The sequence below is a fragment of the Neolamprologus brichardi genome, chromosome 2, assembly GCF_056152115.1.
Source record: "Neolamprologus brichardi isolate AB-2024 chromosome 2, ASM5615211v1, whole genome shotgun sequence".
NCBI classification, from domain to species: domain Eukaryota; kingdom Metazoa; phylum Chordata; class Actinopteri; order Cichliformes; family Cichlidae; genus Neolamprologus; species Neolamprologus brichardi.
In genome coordinates, this window is record NC_142105.1 from 10,107,075 (window position 1) to 10,126,069 (window position 18,995).

Here is an 18,995-nt window from a genome sequence, read left to right on the forward strand (position 1 = left end):
GCGGATGCAGACACATACCGCGGAGGGAACGAGTCCTGATTTATCCCCGACTTCCTGTTTCGTCTCTTCTGCTTCTACAGCAGACACATGAAAGGAGAGAAACGGATTATTTGATGCAACACTTTAACAGAAAGATAGCTTTGGCCCCCTGACACTTTAGAGACACTCAAGCTTCGTTCCAGAACAAAACTCCCTCCTTGCTTTAGCCCCTCTCATCTTATATTAGGGTTTTGAAGTAAAGACTTTGGGTTTCCACGATACAAAGGAGACTCGGTTCCACTCCTTTTCTCATTAGTCTCCAAGTTTGAATTCATGATCTTCAGTGAAGCAAAAGAACTGCTCTGCTGCCTTCTGAATGCAAATGAATTTTATAGTTTCAGGACCTTTTTCATAAACCAGAAAAAAAGGATTTGGAAACTGTATCTAGCAGTTTGTGTACAGTAGGTTACAACAGGTTTTAGGACAGTAAGTGTGCTGTTGTAGTAACTCCACTGACAACATCAGAGAAAAGTTATTCTCATGTTGCCTTATGCAAGCTTAAGTTGTCATCGCTTTAAATACATTTTTTTATGTATACTTATATGTATATATTAGTGCTGTCAAAATTAACGTGTTAAAGTAGATTAAGCCGTCATCACGATTAACGCCATAAAAAAAAAAAACATTAAGAAAATATAAAAAAATCGTACTTTGGGATGCACTAAAGGCAGTTTTACGGGGAAAACTAATAGCTCTAACAGCAGCACAAAAAAAGGTGCGACTGGCCTTATATAAAAATTTAACAGAAAAACTTAAACGTCTAGAGAAGGAGCACAAACAATTTAAAAACTCACTAATTCTAGAAGAAATATCAGATATTAGAAACCAAATTGATGAATTACTAAAAGAATAAGTAGAAAAAAAGGCTAGGTTTATGCATCAAACTTATTACGTATCAGGGCTCAAAGCAACTAAAATACTTGCAAGAAGACTGCGTAAAAAGCAGCCATCAATGACCATTAACAAAGAAATTTAGACAGTAACACCCTACATTATATGCCCAATGAGACAGAAAATGAGTTTAAAAAATACTACATGAGACTGTTCTCATAAGCGGCTGCTGCAGACATTGAGACAATTAAAAATTTCCTTGATCTGCTCGACTTGCCCTCCATAGGGGATACCCAAAACAAATTATTGATCGCACAGATTACTGATAAGGAATTCGATACAGCTATTGCCGAGCAGAATACAAACAAAGCTCCAGGAAGTGACGGCTTTCAGTCTGAATTTTATAAAGCGTTCAAAGAAGAACTCAAGCCACTTCTTTTATCCTGCTTTAACTGGACTCTGAAACAGGGAATAGCCCCACCATCATGGGGAGAAGCTATCATCACAATTTTACCTAAAGAAGGCAAGAATAAAGAGTATTGCAAGAACTACAGACCCATTTCCCTTCTTAATAATGATTACAAACTGTACACCTCGATTATTAGCAAAAGACTTGAAAACTTTGCATCGGACTTGATAGAAGTGGACCAAACCGGATTCATTAAGGGGCGTCAGGCACAGGATAATATAAGGAGAGTACTTCACATCATTGACAATGCAGAAAAAACTAATATCAGTACTGTGCTAATAAGTTTAGATCAAGAAAAGTCATTTGATAGTGTTAGGTGGCTCTTCTTATTTGAAGTATTGAATAAAATTGGGTTTAAGGACAGTTCAATACAATGTATAAGGACAATTTATAATCAACCTACAGCTAGAATCAAGGTGAATGGTAGCCTGACGGACAGAATTCGGCTACATAGAGGTACAAAACAGGGCTGTGTCTTATCACCAATTCTTTTTGCCTTATATGCCGAGCCTCTAGCGCAAGCAGTGCGGCAGCATCCAAATTTGGAGGGGGGAACTCTTGCTGGACAAAAACATCTTATTGGATTATTTGCTGATGATGTAATTGTTTTCTTACGAAATCCTGACAAGTGCTTTCCAACGATGCAACTATTCCATACCTTTGAACACCTGTCGGGCTACAAAATTAATGTATCCAAAACACAAATTTTATCATTCAATTATACACCTTCTCAAAAGATTAGAGATGAATATAAACTAAATTGGCACTTGAATACCATGAAATACTTGGGCATAACCTTGACCAAATCATTATCTGATATGTTTGACACAAACTACAATCAGGTGGAGGGCAATATAAAAAAAGACCTAGAACGGTGGTCAACAATACCTACAAATGTTTATTCAAGAATTCAAATAATAAAGATGCTCTCCGAAGATTGCTATACATGTTTCAATCACTCCCACTTCCTATACCTCAAAGAAAATTTAAAATATGGGATAAGATGATCTCAAGGTTTATATGGGAAGGGAAGAAGCCCAGAACAAGGCTAACAACATTGCAACTCCCAAAGTGTAAGGGAGGGATGGCTTTGCCTAATTTAAGGGAATACTTTTACGCAGCCCAATGTAGACCTCTCGTTGGTTGGTGTAGATCAGATTATGAGGCACGGTGGAAGGAAATTGAGAAAGAAATTGAGGGAAACAAAATTCAAATTTTTATCTCTGACAAACAATTAATGACCTTCTACAAAAGCAGAAGGAACTGTGGAGATTAGGAAAATATTTTACTGTTACTATTCATAACCATTATCATTACCATTGCATTAATCATCATTTCATCAAAGCATTTATTGATATTACATTAAAGTCTGTATTTCAGGTGTTATCATAATCACATAATAATCTTTCATTGCAGGTGCAACTGTAATCATTTTATACACATTGCATTTTTGTGCTTATTAAAGAGTTGAAACTCGGTCAGTTAATTGAAGGTCAAAAGCTTTGGCTGGCGAGAATGTCCAGCCAATCTATTGTGGTTTTGACTAGAGCTATAGAAAGATTGCATACACACTTATAATACATATACCACATATAATCTGTTATTTTGAGGAGCTGTCTGGATGTGGCTATTTGATAGGGGTGCAACAATACTCGTATCGATATTGAACGATACAGTGCTTTCGGTTCGGTACGCATGTGTATCGAACAATACAAAATTTATTTGATCAACTTTTCTTTTGACGATGCTGTCTGTGTTGAGCGCTCAGTGGATCTGCGCTCGACAGTGCAGCCTAGGCGGAGTAGTCAAACGGAGATTCACTGAGCGCAGGGCAAGCTAGCAGACAGAAGTTAAGCTCTCGTTGCAACATGGCAAATTGAACCTCCCCCACCCTCATTCAGATCTGGCGTTTGGAACTATTTTGGTTTTCATGTGACGTATGACCCTGAAGGTAAGCACGTCATGGACAAAAGTAAAACAGTATGTTGGATGTGCCACGCAATGCTCAATTACATTGGTGGGAACTAGTGCGTTAGCGCAGTTAGCTCGTTAACGTGTTGACGCCGTCCAGCCCCACGCACGGGGCGATCCGCGGTAGCTTGTTAATGGAGATTTGCCGTGTTGTGGCGTTAACGTCATTTCAGATTAATGCTGACAGCACTAGTGGGAACACAACGAATATGACTGCACATTTACTCCGACATCATCCTAGTGCAAAGACAAGTGGAAGCAGACAAAAACAACAAGCACGCATGCTACAAACTTTACCCGAGTCATTTAGACAGCCGTTAGCACATGATTCTCCTTATGGGGACCTGATATGTTTAATATGCTGCTGAGAATATAGCCCAGAAGAAGCGTATAGTATAGCTTTTATTTTCGAAAGAGCCATTTCTCTGTAATAAACTCTCTTTTCCAAAGATGAGTTATTTCTCGATCAGATAGATTTATTTTTTAGTACTTTGTTGTTTCAGCAACATTAAATTTAAAAACTGTACTTTTGAGTTAAAATGTATATTTATAATTTTAATAAATGACAAATTAAAAAGGCATGAACATTTTTTTTGTATCGAAAAAATATTGAACCGTGACACCAAAGTATCGAACCGAACCGTGAATTTTGTGTATCGTTGCACCCCTACTATTTGAATAACCAGGTTATTCATTATTATCTTTTATTCGTTTATATTCTTTTTATTAAGCTTTGAGTAGTGGCATTTGATTAAAGCATTTATTCAGTTAGGTTATGAGAGTGGCTCTGTCTGGTGAAAGGTCATGAGTTAGTCGGCGAGGTGAGAGAGAGTGCAATTGAGGTCGAGACACCCACACACACACACACACACACACACACCGTAGCTAGACTCATTTCTAGGTAAGAGTTTAGACATATTTTACTTGTAACTGCATGTTGTGCCTGCATAAGTGACAGTTTCAGTTCCAGAAATAAGTGAGAGTAAGAAGATCAACAGGAAGCACCTGGCGTCGAGACGGAGGAACTGTTCCTTTCGAATGTGTCAAAGGTTGTGGTGATTGTAACTTATGGATGTTATGTATTTGCTTTGACGCATGAAGGGGCGTAATAATACCCTGGCGTATAAAACATTCTGAGTATACTTTTGTGGAGGATTTATGCTGAGGATTGTGATGGTGTATTTCCTCCACACATGTGTTTAATAAAATCATTGTTTTGACGCACTTGGACTTGTGATCGTTTGTCTCTCACCTGAATCACGAATCGGGACAGAACCCAATTGTGAAATTTACACAAGACATATGGCACACAGTAATAGAAAAACATCAGTTAAAAGAACAATTATTTTTGCTGAGATGGTTTAGACATGATAAAAAATTTAAGCCAGGACAATTGGACCATACATTCAAAAGGTGGGAGTTAAAAGGGATTACAGCAGTTTGTACTCTAATGAAAAATGGAACACTAATGAGTTTCCAACAACTAAAAAATAAATACAAATTGGAAAATAGTGATTTTTTTAGATATCTGCTAGTAAGGGATTATTACATAAAGCAAATAAAATCTGACAGGCTCGAAAAACCATTGGGTGTTATCGGAATAATAAAAAATTGCTATGAACATAAACAATTCAAAGCAATTTCTACTTTCTATAGATCATTAGAAGAGGATAGACAGAACACAACCTTTTACCTCAAAAAGAAATGGGAAGCTGAACTGGCCATAACTATAACAGAGAAGGAATGGCTCAGTATGTGTGAAATACAACACAGCACAACAAATTCGCCGTTGTGGAGGGAATTTTGCTGGAAATTTTTTTTCATTACACCCAAGATTAAGTAAACAGATCTCAAGTCCACGGGAATGTTGGAGACTGTGTAGAGAAACAGAAGCAGACCATTCACATGTATTTTGGAAGTGCATAAAAATTAAAAAGTATTGGGAAGACCTTAAAATGACCATGGATAATATTCTGGGATATGCACTCCCAAACACCTGCCAAGTGATGTATCTTGGAAACATAAAGGAACAGATACAAAAGGAGGACTTATATTTAGTATAAATTATTCTAGCCGCAACTAAAAAAGCAATTACAAAGAAGTGCTTACGTCCAGACCCTCCCACTCAACGGGATTGGATTAGTATTGTAGAGGGTATCTCAGAGATGGAAAAAATAACATTCAATATCAGACTGATGGGATGTAAATACGATGGACAATGGAGGAAGTGGATTTTGTCATTCTGGAGTGCAGAATGACAAAATCCCTGAAATGTTTCCCTCAATGCATTTCGGGCAGTATGTCCAAGTAGTTACCACACTCATGCGCAAATGGGCAGTTGATCTGGTAGTGACTGGCAGCTGAACCAATCACATTGTGTAAGAAGGAATTTTCTTTTCACTGAAGCACTTGCAGCTTAAATATCACATTGATGTGAAGCGTGCGTTAGTCGGAGATGCTGCTAGCACTTTGCCTAACCGTCACCCAGCTTGCGACGAACCACTCACGGAGCATCAGGAACTCAGTAAGTCTACCTCGGACATATTGACTGACACAATTGCCAAGTGGATTGCAACAAACTGCAGACCTGTTAATGTCGTTGAGAACACACGCTTTACATAGCTTTGGTTCCTCGTTTCAAGGACTTGAAGTGCCTCCCCAAGCGTGACAGAGAGAGTGGGAAATATTTACAGAATTCTTTGTTAACATGAATGTTCAAGATGTTCAATAAACATGTTAAGTGCGTATATTTTCCCTTTTTTTCCGAGTCTGTTTGCTCATGCTAAATGAAATGTGATTAATGCAGATTAAAAATGAATGATATTTAATCATGATTAATCAAAATTAATTCACAGTAACCCTGTGATGAATCCGGTAAAAAAAGGAAATTGTTTGAGAGCACTAATATATATATATGTTATATATTAGTGTATACTTACCTATTAGTATGTAGTTTCTTTTTAAGTTGTATTTCACAGGCAAGAACCAGTGCTAAAAGAAAACTATTCAAATTATCTTTGAATTTAAGCAAACATTCTTTGTGTTTATTCTCCATTTACTTCATTATATTGCATAAATGTCTCTTACAAGCTTAAATATAAAGTTGAAAAAGTGTAATTACAGCCAGGGTATTTATCAAGTAATTGCGACTAATCATGATTAATTACAGACAATTGTGAGATTAGTTATTTTTTTAAATGTATATATATATATGTATATTTTAAACTCAGGATTGTGTGACTTTTATTTTAAGAGATTTTCCTTTTGGTTTATGAATAAAATGTCATTTTAGTGTTGCACAGGCACAGACGGGTTTCGGATATAAACGTCACTTGTGTGGTCATCTGCGCTGATTCGAAACAGTCACAGCCTTTAAATTAGACAATCAAAACATATTACAAAGCTTACTTATTTTTGAGCTGCCCACAAGTGACAACAATTCAATTAAACCAAATGGCTCAGCACAGGGCAGCCCCACATTTTCTGGCACAGCTCTTCTTCACGGTTTAGAGACGACCCCGGAGGCCCGTCCGGTCAGGCAGGACGAGTTTTAAGAGCCCAAAGTCCAGTATATTACATAATAGACCCGACCTCGGGGAATGGGCCATTCTCATCTCATCTCCCAAGCAACAGGTGAATTTCAACAATGCGCATTTGAGAGGCTCACAGATTTTTTGGAATACAATGCCTCCTCCGGCTGCCAAGCGTTTATGGTAATGCTCCATTCAGTGGAAGAATGGTGGATTAGTGCAACGATGGAGCTGGATGTGCTCCATGTCCGTCCTGCTGCCGGAGGAGCCCCTGGGCACCAAGAGGCCTCGACCAATTGATGGCTTCAGGCCAAACCTACACGTGTAGGGAGGTTGTTTAAGTTATAATAGCTTTTAAATGTGTCAGTTAAATTAGGTTTTGGTTTATAATTTACCCAGAACACCACTGAACATAAAAAGTTTCTCCTGCAAGTTACTTCAGTTATTTCTCAGTGTTTAGAGTTTGAAGAAAGAGCCAATAGACAGTCTGTGGACTTGATCCAGCTTACATTTATGAAATCCATATTTATTTTTATTTTTTGTAAAAAGCATTTTTATTCTGTGCTTGTATGTCCTATTTGATGTCCTTCATAAGTTATGTAAAGCATATTGAAGCATCTATTGACAGTTGTATATAGATGGAAAATGTTAGTCAAGGTCGGGTCAGTTTGGGAGGAAAAAGATAATCTACTGCCGTGAGACCTCAAATCTGCAGCTGTACATCTGTGTGTGCACTTATTATTCATGCAGTTATGGAAATGGAATCACAAATTTATATGAATAAATGCAGGAGGAGAAACGAAACAAGGTTTCTTTTAACAAACTAACAAAAAAAAAATCAATATTACATTAAAAAAAATGACAAACAACAGACAATAAGTGAGGTTGAGGGCTGAGGGTGACTGTGCTCTATTATGGTGTTTTATTAGCAACTGAAAAAGATGTGCTGAGTTATCAAGTTGAGATGAATCCACCTGACAAAATTCCAACTTCTGGCGTCAAAAAAGTTAAAGCAAGAAAAGAGAAAAAAAAAAACAACAACTCACACACTGCAGAGCTCTTTGAACACGTTGAAAAGTTGGAGCAAATAAAATCACGACCAATATTAAAGTTTGCTTCAGTTTAGTTTTGCAGGGGTAAAAAGCGTGTGTTTAAAATGCAAGTCTATGTCGCCATCTTTACCCGCCGTGGTTGACCACACCATCCGTCAGGTGTCCACTATTAATGCGGTGCATCTTCGCATCATGTAGTGACGTCAGTTAATTTCATGTTATTGTTTTTATCTTCATCATATCGCTGTTTGTAGTGAGATGGCCAAAGTGGTTGGTTATATGTACCAAACAAATGAATAATGAAACATTTCTATTCTTGTTCATCTTTGGAAGCCACATATTTTTTGTATTTGACAAAGAAATCAGTGAAAGCCATTATTAGTGTCACTGTTTGATGGACACTTATGTAAAGATATGGCAACACAGCCCAGTGACCCCAAAACGCCGCTGCACTTGGCAAAATGTATTTACAAACAACAACTGGAGTGTAACTGCAAAAACCTATATAAATGTTAATAATGTTGTGGCGAATCCACTTAGCAAAAAAATGGATCGGACATCAGTTGTAGAAACGATAGTCTTTATATAAGGCTTCAAAAGGGGGAATGTACAACAAAACTTCTCGACATTCGGAGCAACATATAATGGCTTCCCGAAACTTTCTTTGCTAGCTAAAAACCCCAGAGTAACTTTCGTCTACCACAAAGAATTCTGGGAAACGCAGTTTTCTAATGAAAATACCTGTTAAATGCTCCCCTTTAGCAGAAAATTAAATCTATAATTAACAGCTCTCACTAAACATGTGACTAACACTTAAATCACTTACAAAATAACCAAAATGCTGTTATCAAACAATAAACTGTAATAAAGTTACAACAGATAATCCTGGTACCCTGGGCAGTTTATATAGTGAGTTTCATGACTGTGGTCCATAAGCAGTCCAACCTATAGACTTCTTAGTTTTGAAAAACTAAAAGAAGTGTAAGTATCTGTCATATGCAGTTCTTCCCACCATTTTTGTCATTTTGCAGTGCCCTTGGTATTTACTGTAGATGGATTTTGTCTATCAGAGCAGTTGAGTGATGGCCCAGACTTTTAACAAGTTAGTTTTCTGCAGTTATTGCTCCCAGGAAGGCGCCACAGTCTTGGGAGAGTTGAGGCTCACTATCTGGAGAGCTGTGTCAGACTGGAAGTCTCAAAAGAAAAAAAAAGGGGGGGAAAAAGATCTTATTCATTCTTTCAGCTTTTCATCGTTTGATAAAGAAGAAGAGGACAAGCAGAAAGTCAACCAAAGGTACTCGGCATTAACAGTTTGTCACCATAACTGTGATGTGTTGAACATGTAGGGAGCAAACACAACTGTATATTAGTGAGTCATCCCATTAGTGATTGTGGAGAGTCTGAAGTACTAAAATTACTTTACTCAAAGATTTATCCTGTCTTCCTTCTCTCACCCCAACCGATCGTGGCAGATGGCCCCGCCCCTCCCTGAGCCTTGTTCTGCTGGAGCTTTCTTCCTGTTAAAAGGGAGTTTTTCCTTCCTACTGTTGCCAAAGTGCTTGCTCATAGGGGGTCGTATGAATTTGCATGTATTGTTGGCAATGTAGGGTCTACCTTACAATATAAAGTGCCTTGAAGCGACTGATGTTGTGATTTAGCGCTGCATAAATAAAACTGAGTTGAATTGAACAGATATAAAAGTAAAAATAAAAAATTGTGTCACTTGTCAGTTTTTTTTGATTGTTTGCTTTTGAAAACTTCTGATCATTGTCAATAGTTTTTAATTGAATAATGCTCACATAGCATTATCTCACATCCTTTCATAGAGGATGATCCAGTGTATCTTAATTAAAAGGTGCAGTGATGGACACACTGAAGCACTTTTCCTTAGGTTGTAAAGAACTTGACCAGCTCTTTTTAGGAGTGCCAAGCAGATACTTCTGGGTCACTTTACTCAGTTTAGGACCTGCTATCTTGGACTTGGAGTTAGCTGTGGATGAATCTTGTTGACCTGTAATAAATTGCTCCTTCTCCAAAGTATAATTTGTGGCAATCTTCTTGGCACTTAACCATGTACATTACACTGCTCAGTTTGTGCCAGATGAGCTGACCCTTGGCTTTCCCAATGAAAACACTATATCTAGATGAACTAATCAGCCTTCTGGGATTTAAGGAATAATGCATAAGTAAATATTTCACATTCATCCTTTAAAAATGTTTTGCATGCGACAGTACTGAACTAATGTTACAGTTTTATATTAGTCTTGGTTTAGTTTTTATTAGGTGTTTAATACATGCCTACACCAGCGCTTGAGTTAGTCACTCAGATGAGCTTCAACACATAGATATACATTTCAACCTTAAGTACAGAGTGTGGAAGATTTTTTTGCGACTAAAGGAGGTCTTTTTGATAATGTCTCTAACGTTACTGAAGGTGAAATTTCTTACAAGAATGTAATGATTCAGCATCTGCAGAGGCCACAAGGTCTGAAGAGCCTCTGATTTAATTTTAGGAGAAAAGACAGGACCTTGCATACATAAAATTCTACCCCATTTAGAATTAAGGTAAAAAAGGCTGCATTAGCCTTATTGGTATGGATCTGCTGATGTGTAGAATGAGTATAAATACGCCCTGTTAAGAGAATAACCTTCAGCGATAGATGGCAATATGTCTTGACTTAAGTAATCATCTTGTTCTGGTCAGTATCGAGCTCCCTGCAATAAATGTTTCTGTGTGAGTCGCCTGAATCTCTCCCTGTGTCCTTCCTGCACAGGTAAATCTAATCTTACAACATTTCCACAACACACGGTAAGTCTTTAGTGAGCTGACAAGCATGAAGTCCAAAGTCTACAATCCTGGGAGCCAGCATGCCCACTCTTGCATACTAACAATGAAAAAAAGACGTACAGTCAATATTGTGCATAAATAAGGAAGTTCTCTCAAAGTGAGGCACACTCCATCGTTACCCACACGACAGGCTGTCCAGCCACCTGTGACGAAACCCCCTCTGCCCTTATTTTGAAAGTTCAATCTCTGTGAGCTGGGAGACTGCTCTAACCCTCACACCTGCCCCAGGTGCTGGGCAGGTGGAGGCGCTCATTTACTGGCGCAACGTATATGGGAGATACAAGAATCTCCTGGTTTTAAGAATTCACTTACAAAAGTGCATGCACATGCATTTATCCAACCTCCTTCCAGCTCAATAGAATCAAATTCTACTGGAAATACTGTACTCCCTTCACTTCACTGTCAACTTTTACACTCACGCAAGATATCCTGTAAAACTTACGAGGTGCTATCATACCTAACTTTAATTCCCCATCTTACAGCCAGGAACACACACTCCATCTTCAGACTGCAGTGTCAGCAGTGAGGTTTTTTTAAGGCAACTGCAGCTGTGAGTCGAGCGTCTCGTCGAGCCTGGAAGCAGAATATCTCTGCTTCGTTCATTTCTTCGAAGAAGCCGGCTGCTGTCAGCGCTGCAGACCGGTCGACTCTGCAGGCTGTCACTAACATTCTGTACAGGAAACTATCACTGACAGCTGTCAGACTCGTCCCCCCCCCTCGTCCTCCCCCCTCGTCCTCCTCCTTTGTCCTCTTGGCATTGCTCCTGCTAGCTGTCTCTGCCCTGAAACCAGCCATGGGTAGGCTTCGTCCTAGGAAGCATTGTGCTGGTGAAGACGGTGTTTTATTTTCACCATTATGGTGCCCGTGCTGTGTATTCTTAGAGATCTAGTGAAAAACTGCCGATTTCTCCTGGTGTCAGCTGAGATAAGGATGTGCCAGTGCTTCAGGGCTGAGGTGTCACCTGTGGGAGGAAGCTCTCTATGTTGTCACCCACTGCCAAGCATCTCCTATCACCCCTCACCAAGTTGTGTTCCACAGGCAGGGATGGCAGCAGGGGGCGAGGCAGAAGCCAGTGGCTGATGGCTTTATCTCAGCAGCAGGTGGCCAGAGGGGGGCGAGACTGCTGGAGTCACACTCTTACTGGTCAGATCTCAAGATGGTTTATTGGATGAAAGGGTGCTTAAATTCCAACCAGTTGGTTGCTCAGTGTTCCCCTGGGCTCTGGTAAAATCTTCCTTCTATTTTCTGATTTAAGAATAAATGTGCAGTGTGCTGTTTAAAAGTGAACTGAATAGTGAGATTACTGAATAATCTTCATGCGCTGTCATTAGTGTGATGGCATTTTGATTGGTGCTGGTATTTTGTGCCTATTAAACTGTTGTTAAAATAAATTACACTGTAAGTGGCATCCTCCAGGGCTGTAAAATGAAGGCAGCGTGGAAGTTTTAAAAACTGCAGTTCCCTCAACGGCCATTTGAGGCTGATACCTAAACCCATCCAATCCCCCACGGTACAGTAACCAAATAACATTAAAAAGCAGGTTTCCAACCTGGTACAAATACACTTTTTGGGCTTCTATGGATAGTTTCCCTTCTTATAACTATACAGTAGATAATTTTTTTAATAACTTGTCCATGTAAATATCTGTAAGGCTTATAGTTAGAGGCAGGGCTGCTCTCGCAAGCATGTCTACACAGTGACTTGTGCCAGTCGCTGTCTGCTAGGCCTCACCTTTGCTGATTCGAGTCTCTGAGCTACTACTAGCGATTACATACAAATGATACAGAGCGTCAACATGTCTGTTTCAGTTTTTTGAGTGAAACTCTTGTAAATTGTTAGTCTGTTACTTGGTAGTTAGCACTGCTGAACCCAAGAAGTTCCCTGGGTTCGACTCCGCTCCCTGGCCAAACGGTGGATTCGAGCCCATAAGCGAACCAATAAGTCTACCTATGAGCAACACCAAATGAGTTCATGAGTACAGCTTGCTGTCGCTAGTATTAGTTGATGACTTTGCACTCTACACTTTCATTTGAATACTGCCACTTCTGGCTCCAAAGAACCAAGATGGCTGTAGTCAAAATGCTGACACAGTCATGGTGACTGTAAATGTAATTTATTAAAAGTCTGTGTTTATATTTGACTTTCTGTGCATTAATTCCATACATTAAAAGTTGTTTATTCTTACTGTACATGCCACGGATGTGTCTTCATGCATACTCATCCAGGTAAGGAAATCCCAAAAAGTAGATTCTGTTCATCTGGATGTAGCATTTTCAGCATTTTCAGAGGGAGAAATGCTAAAAACGCTACATCCAGATGAACAGAATCAACAGAATCAACTTTTTGGGACTTCATGAGTATGTGTCAGCTAAATTCATTATTTGCTTTGGCCCCTGATTGCCAAAACTTTGGAGAACAAATTAATGACAAAAGAAAAGACATTTTCTGATTGAAGTTATTGGCGAACACCCCAAAACTAAATCTGAGAATTAAACTAACGACAATCCTGTTAGCTAAACTTTATTGTCAATGAACAGGTGAACAGTATAAATAAAAGTTTTGAATATAAGTTTCCCTTTTTTTTTTTGGAAACACCAAGCGAGCGTGCCAGTTGTGGGCGTCAGCCTCCGCGTAGGCCCCGTGTCCTGAATGTGACACATGTAACCCGCCCGTTGGCGCCCGCAGGTTTGGCTCCGACACTAAATCACAAGACATCATAAATAAGCGCCGTGGGCTCATTTGTTCCAAATAAAGTGGTGCAAACTGTTACTGTGTGCAGCGTGTCATGTTTATGACAGCATTACAGAGACTTTATGATGTCAGGACTGGGGGGGTGAGGGTTGTTTCTCAGCGCTTCGGTTTATTTGCCAGGGATAACAGACACATCTGAGATGCGGCTCCTCTGGGATAACACATTCATGGATGAGACATTCGGCTCATTTCACTGGAGAGGCAGATAGATTGCTGCTCTCCCTTCTAACTATCCAATCGCTCTTTGTTAAACAAGGCACAAACCCAATTACAAAGTGCCACATGCTGACAGTTTATTAACATCATCGCCGCGAGAGAGAAGTCGGGCCTCTCAGTGGTGGTGTCGACAGTGGGGGTGTGTTCCTCTCCTCCTGTTTGAAGTGCAGGGATGAAAGATTGTTCTTTATTCAGAAAAGAAGATTTGTGTTTGGAGAGGCTGGACAGGTAATCAGTTATACTTCATATTTGTCTTCGGCATTTTTAAAGAACGTGAGGAAACAAGCCTAATGCCTCAGGTCAGTGTTTCCTGTTTTGCAGAAAGCTTGGAGAGGCTAATGGAGTAATATTTCTGGGCTGTGTCTGATCTCAGCCTCTGATCACTTCATTAAACTGATGTTGATGAATGCACAAAGCAGCCGGGGCGCAAAGAGACGCAGCAGATGCATCTTAATCAGGGAGAACAGGAGAGGAAGGTGGGATGCATATAATCACTTACTCACTTCCTCCCCACCTCTCTGCCTTCATCCTCACTGTAATGAACTCGTTCATGACTGAGCAGATCTGCCACTTCACGAAAAATGAAGAGGAACAGAGAGCAGATCTGAGCCGAGACCACCGGCGAAAACATTCAGAATGCTGCTGACGCTCGACTCCGCGTGCAGCGCTGCTAATTCATTCATCCAGAGATCCTTTTCCAAAGTGCTAAAGGCAGCAACGTCCCTGAGGATCACATTTGAGGTTTCAGGAAACAGCGTCTGGCTATACAATCTCAACTCAACCAAGGTTTAACAATAAGTGTTGAAGCTTAGAGTATGAACATCTGCAATAAATGTTTACCTGTTTGTATTTTTGCATGCAACTCAATTCAGTGTCAACTCTAATATCAGCTCTATAAGTCTGACTTAAACTATTGTTTTAGCTTATTTTCCAATAATGTTGCTTTCTTGTGTGTCTCAATAGGTCGTGCTTTGCATCTCTGTTGTAGAGAGTCACAGAAATGGGAAGCAAATCACAACTTTGTTCATGTAGCAGCAGCAATGTATTCTTTTATAATATTTAAAAATCAGAGGCGCCGCAACTGGATCAAAATTAGAAAAATGCCTCAGTCTTATCAATGGTTCACCACAAAGCAACATTTATTAATAGACTTAATAGCCTTGATTCCTCAGGCAGCTAGCATAATGGCCTTTTTAGGCAGATATTTTTGTGTCCTCCAGCTGACTGAAAGTTTTCAAAGTTTCTTGGTGATCTATGTAAAAAGCAACTCCTTGTTAACTCAAACATCTGACCGTCAGAGCCAGACCTTAGCTTGATCCAGGTAGAAGATGTCGAAGATGCAATGATCTTATGAGCCTACATCTGTAATCCCAGCTCGCTCAAAGTTTATTTCCCACACATTCTTTTTTGTTTCCACTAAATCAGAAAATTGCAGAAAAAGCAGATTAGACAAATTACATATTGAAAAATAAAATCTTTCACATGTTAAACACAGCAGGAGATAATTAGCATCAGGCTCCAGAGAGGAGGCCTAAATGACCACTCACTTACTGTGAATGTTATCAAGGAAAGGATATCACAAGGATTTTGTACCAGTGTCCGACTGCCGTGGACATTTGTTGGTACAATTGGACCTTAACCTCCTCCTGGTGACGTCTGCTCATTGTTTATCGGTGGTTATGTTACTTTTCCAGTATTCAGACTTTTGCAGCAGTTCATTACAGTCCTCCAGGTTGTTCACCTTTAGTAATGCATCGACCTCTCTGCATTTAATCATATCTGTTATTAACCTCTGTCTCTCTTCCACAGCATGTCTTTTATCCTGTCTTCCTTCTCTCACCCCAACCGGTCGCAGCAGATGGCCGCCCCTCCCTGAGCCTGGTTCTGCCGGAGGTTTCTTCCTGTTAAAAGGGAGTTTTTCCTTCCCACTGTCGCCAAAGTGCTTGCTCATAGGGGGTCATATGATTGTTGGGTTTTTCTCTGTATCTATGAAGCGCCTTGAGGCGACTTTTGTTGTGATTTGGCGCTATATAAATAAAATTGAATTGAATTGAACTATATCAAAAATAAAAATGCTCCTTTCTCACCTTTCTTCAGTAAAAGCTCAACAAGGTCCACTCACAAAGACCTGCTGGTTCGATACGTATTGACTGATCTGCATGAGGAACTGAAACGAGTTAAAAGCTTTATAAGATGTCGAGCGAAACTGGGCCCCGACTGGGATAATTACTTGCATAAACACAAACAAAAAGGAAAAAAAAAAAATCTTCATTTCAGTATTAATGCAGGGCACCCTGAGAGAATCATGTTTACCTCATCGCTTTGTATTTGACATCACAGTGGACAGCTTGTTGGGAGACTAACCATATCATGGCCGGAGCTCCGCCACTTTCTGCTGCGTCTGGCAGAAACAAATGTGGACCATAAATCTGGCATATGGCTCGCCTGGGGCCACCGGCAGGTTTACAGCTACTCTGGGGGCCGCGGGATGGTGGGGGTACCACTTTGTGGGCTGGTCCAGTCATTAAAATGGGCCGCATGCCATTAGAGTGGACACACTATGGCATAATGTTGTATAATTTCCCTCTACTTTACACCGATTAATTATTCATTTTTCCTCCCGCAGGAGAAGAGGAGGCAGAGTCCTGGCCACGTATGCCGGGGAGAACAGACAGGAAGAAGCCTAATCAGTGTGTGTGTATGTGTGTGTGTGTGCACTAAACATATACTTATGCTTGAAAGTTGAAACAATATTTAAAACAGAATAATCAAAACACTGCACTTTCATAGGTCAGGGAACTTAAGACAAGAGCACCTGTGAGTTAAATCACAGTTTTTTGCTGCTTAACTCAAACGTATGCTTTTACAAAATACAGTAAAAGTAATTTCACCACTTAAATGATTTCCCCCCCCCCCCAATATACACTTAACAACTTAGGAAATCGGTGTTATGTTCTGCAGGAAAACCAAGAAGCAGACATGGAAATGGTTTTAGAGCAGAACTCACAATAATTCAGCACATGAAAGATGAAGGAGGTGTTTTTAAGGATGCTAAAAATGGCTCACTGTGTAATCAGACACCTTCAGTACTGCTGATCACACCAGTGAAGACCGTCAGTGTGCGCTGCTCTATGAATGCATGTATATTTCTTTATGTTTAGCCTCATTTTTTTTTAAATAACAAATTGTCTTTTCACCTTGTATGACTTTGTTTGTTTAGATGAGCTGCGGCAGCAGAGCAGTCATATAAAACCACTGAAACTCGTGGAGCTTAAAATGCTGTTTTAAAAATATGCAGATAAGTCTGTTACTGTTAGTTTGCAAGGACAATGAGACGAGCTGTGGCCCAGTCCTCAGTGGTTTGATTAAATAGCGTGATGAGGCCCATCTTCAATGAGGATATGTGTGGCGGAGGCGTGGTCTCTGGCCTGCTGCAGAGGAGGGGTGACGCATTGAGCTCACAGGGCGGCACAGAGGCGGGAAGAGCAGGTGTGCTGAACTGTCCTAATGAGGGAAACCTTTTTATGTCGTGCAGTGTGGGGGAGTGGGAGCGTGTGTCCTGGTGTCAGCTGATGAGGAGTGTCTGCATCCTGGGCATAAAACTCGTAACTCTGTCTGTGATGATCCTTGGGTCCTGTGCTACAGTATGATTTTATAAAATAAATGTACTCATACACAAAAGGCCACACCCATTATAAGGAACTATTTTTGATTTGAAACTGAGATTTGAGACAAAAAAAGGGCATCACTGTCTTGTTTGAGTAAACTTTTTTATATCCACACTGATAAAACCATGATGAGGCTCTCCTCAGCCCTTTGCCACTGTGGTGGTCCTCCTTGGACTCTTGTGCTCTGGGGAGCCTCTGGATGTGTGGCGCCCGGGTCTCCTCCATGCCTGCCTCATGACCTGGGGGGGCAATATTACACATTTACATGGATAAATCTTATGAACTTATGCGCGTTCACACACACAGGTGTGAACACAATTGCTCACACACTATCTTGGTTGGCTTCTGCCTCTAAAAATATAATGCATTATTAGCACTGTATGCTGCTCATACATTCAGTGTTTATTATTGACTGTCACATGTTGGTTGTTGTTGTGGTTTCCCTGCTGTGTTGTCTTCTTTTTTTCTCTCTCAGCAGGTGACCAAGCAGATTTTCAGTGTTCTCTCTATCCCTCTTCTCCTCCATTTTTCTTCCCCCTTCTTCTGTTAACTGTCTTCCCAGCCTCTCTTTCTTTCTCTTTCCTGGCCCCCGGTCCTGTCTGTTCAGACTGTAATAACTCAAAATGAAAACGATTAAAAATAAATAATAATAAAAAAGGTCAAATAAAATATGACAATTAAGTGGACCAGTATAGCAAAAACCTTAATGGTCTACATGGGAAAATAAATCTGATTGCTACAGTGCCGGACGGACATCTGAACATTTGAAAGAAAAAAACAAAAACCCATGATGATTTCATTTTACAGAGTCTCTTTTATGCTTTTCCTCGTTGCTATGGCTCGAATATTTATAAGTAAATAACAGAAAGTCAATCAAATTATTTTAATGACCTTATCAGTGTGCAACAAAGCCAACCTTTGAGAGACTAGTCAATAGTTGGTTGCCAGACCTACTTACAAGCCAGTGTAATCACCAAACAACTACTGATGACTTTTTTATCCTGTTCACGACGAGGTTGGCAAGCTTTTTATAGTCTAGTGTGACTGAAAGGAGCAAATTAAAGTTAAACTGAAAATGTAACTAAAACAAACAAAAGTGATGCTGGTTTCTAGATCTGTGAGCTTAGTAACTCAAAAAAAGCACAAAGGTGTTGCTAATCAGATAATTAAGGAGCACAGGCAGATTATCAAAAAGCACATGAAGAAAACAAAAATCAATCTAACAAACAAAAGCATCAAGCAAAGCATCAACAGTTTCTGATTGAAAAACATAATTCAAAATGCATGCACATACTGCAAACAAATTCAAACTAAAGCAAACATGCAACTCGTTAATAAAGGTAAAACAGAGCGACATTTTCATCCTCATTCAATGAGTCCTCTTACACAGAGGATGCAGATATTGTCATCCGGTAAGACAGCGGCCCCCAACCTTTTTTGCGCCACGGACCGGTTTAATGTCAGACAATATTTTCACAGACCGGCCTTTAAGGTGTCGCGGATAAATACAACAAAATAAAATGATATGACCAAGACGAAAACTGTGGTATTTTGTAAATATAATAATAAATTCACTGTGAAATTGTAATTAACTTTATTAGCAGCGTCCTCCTGAAATGC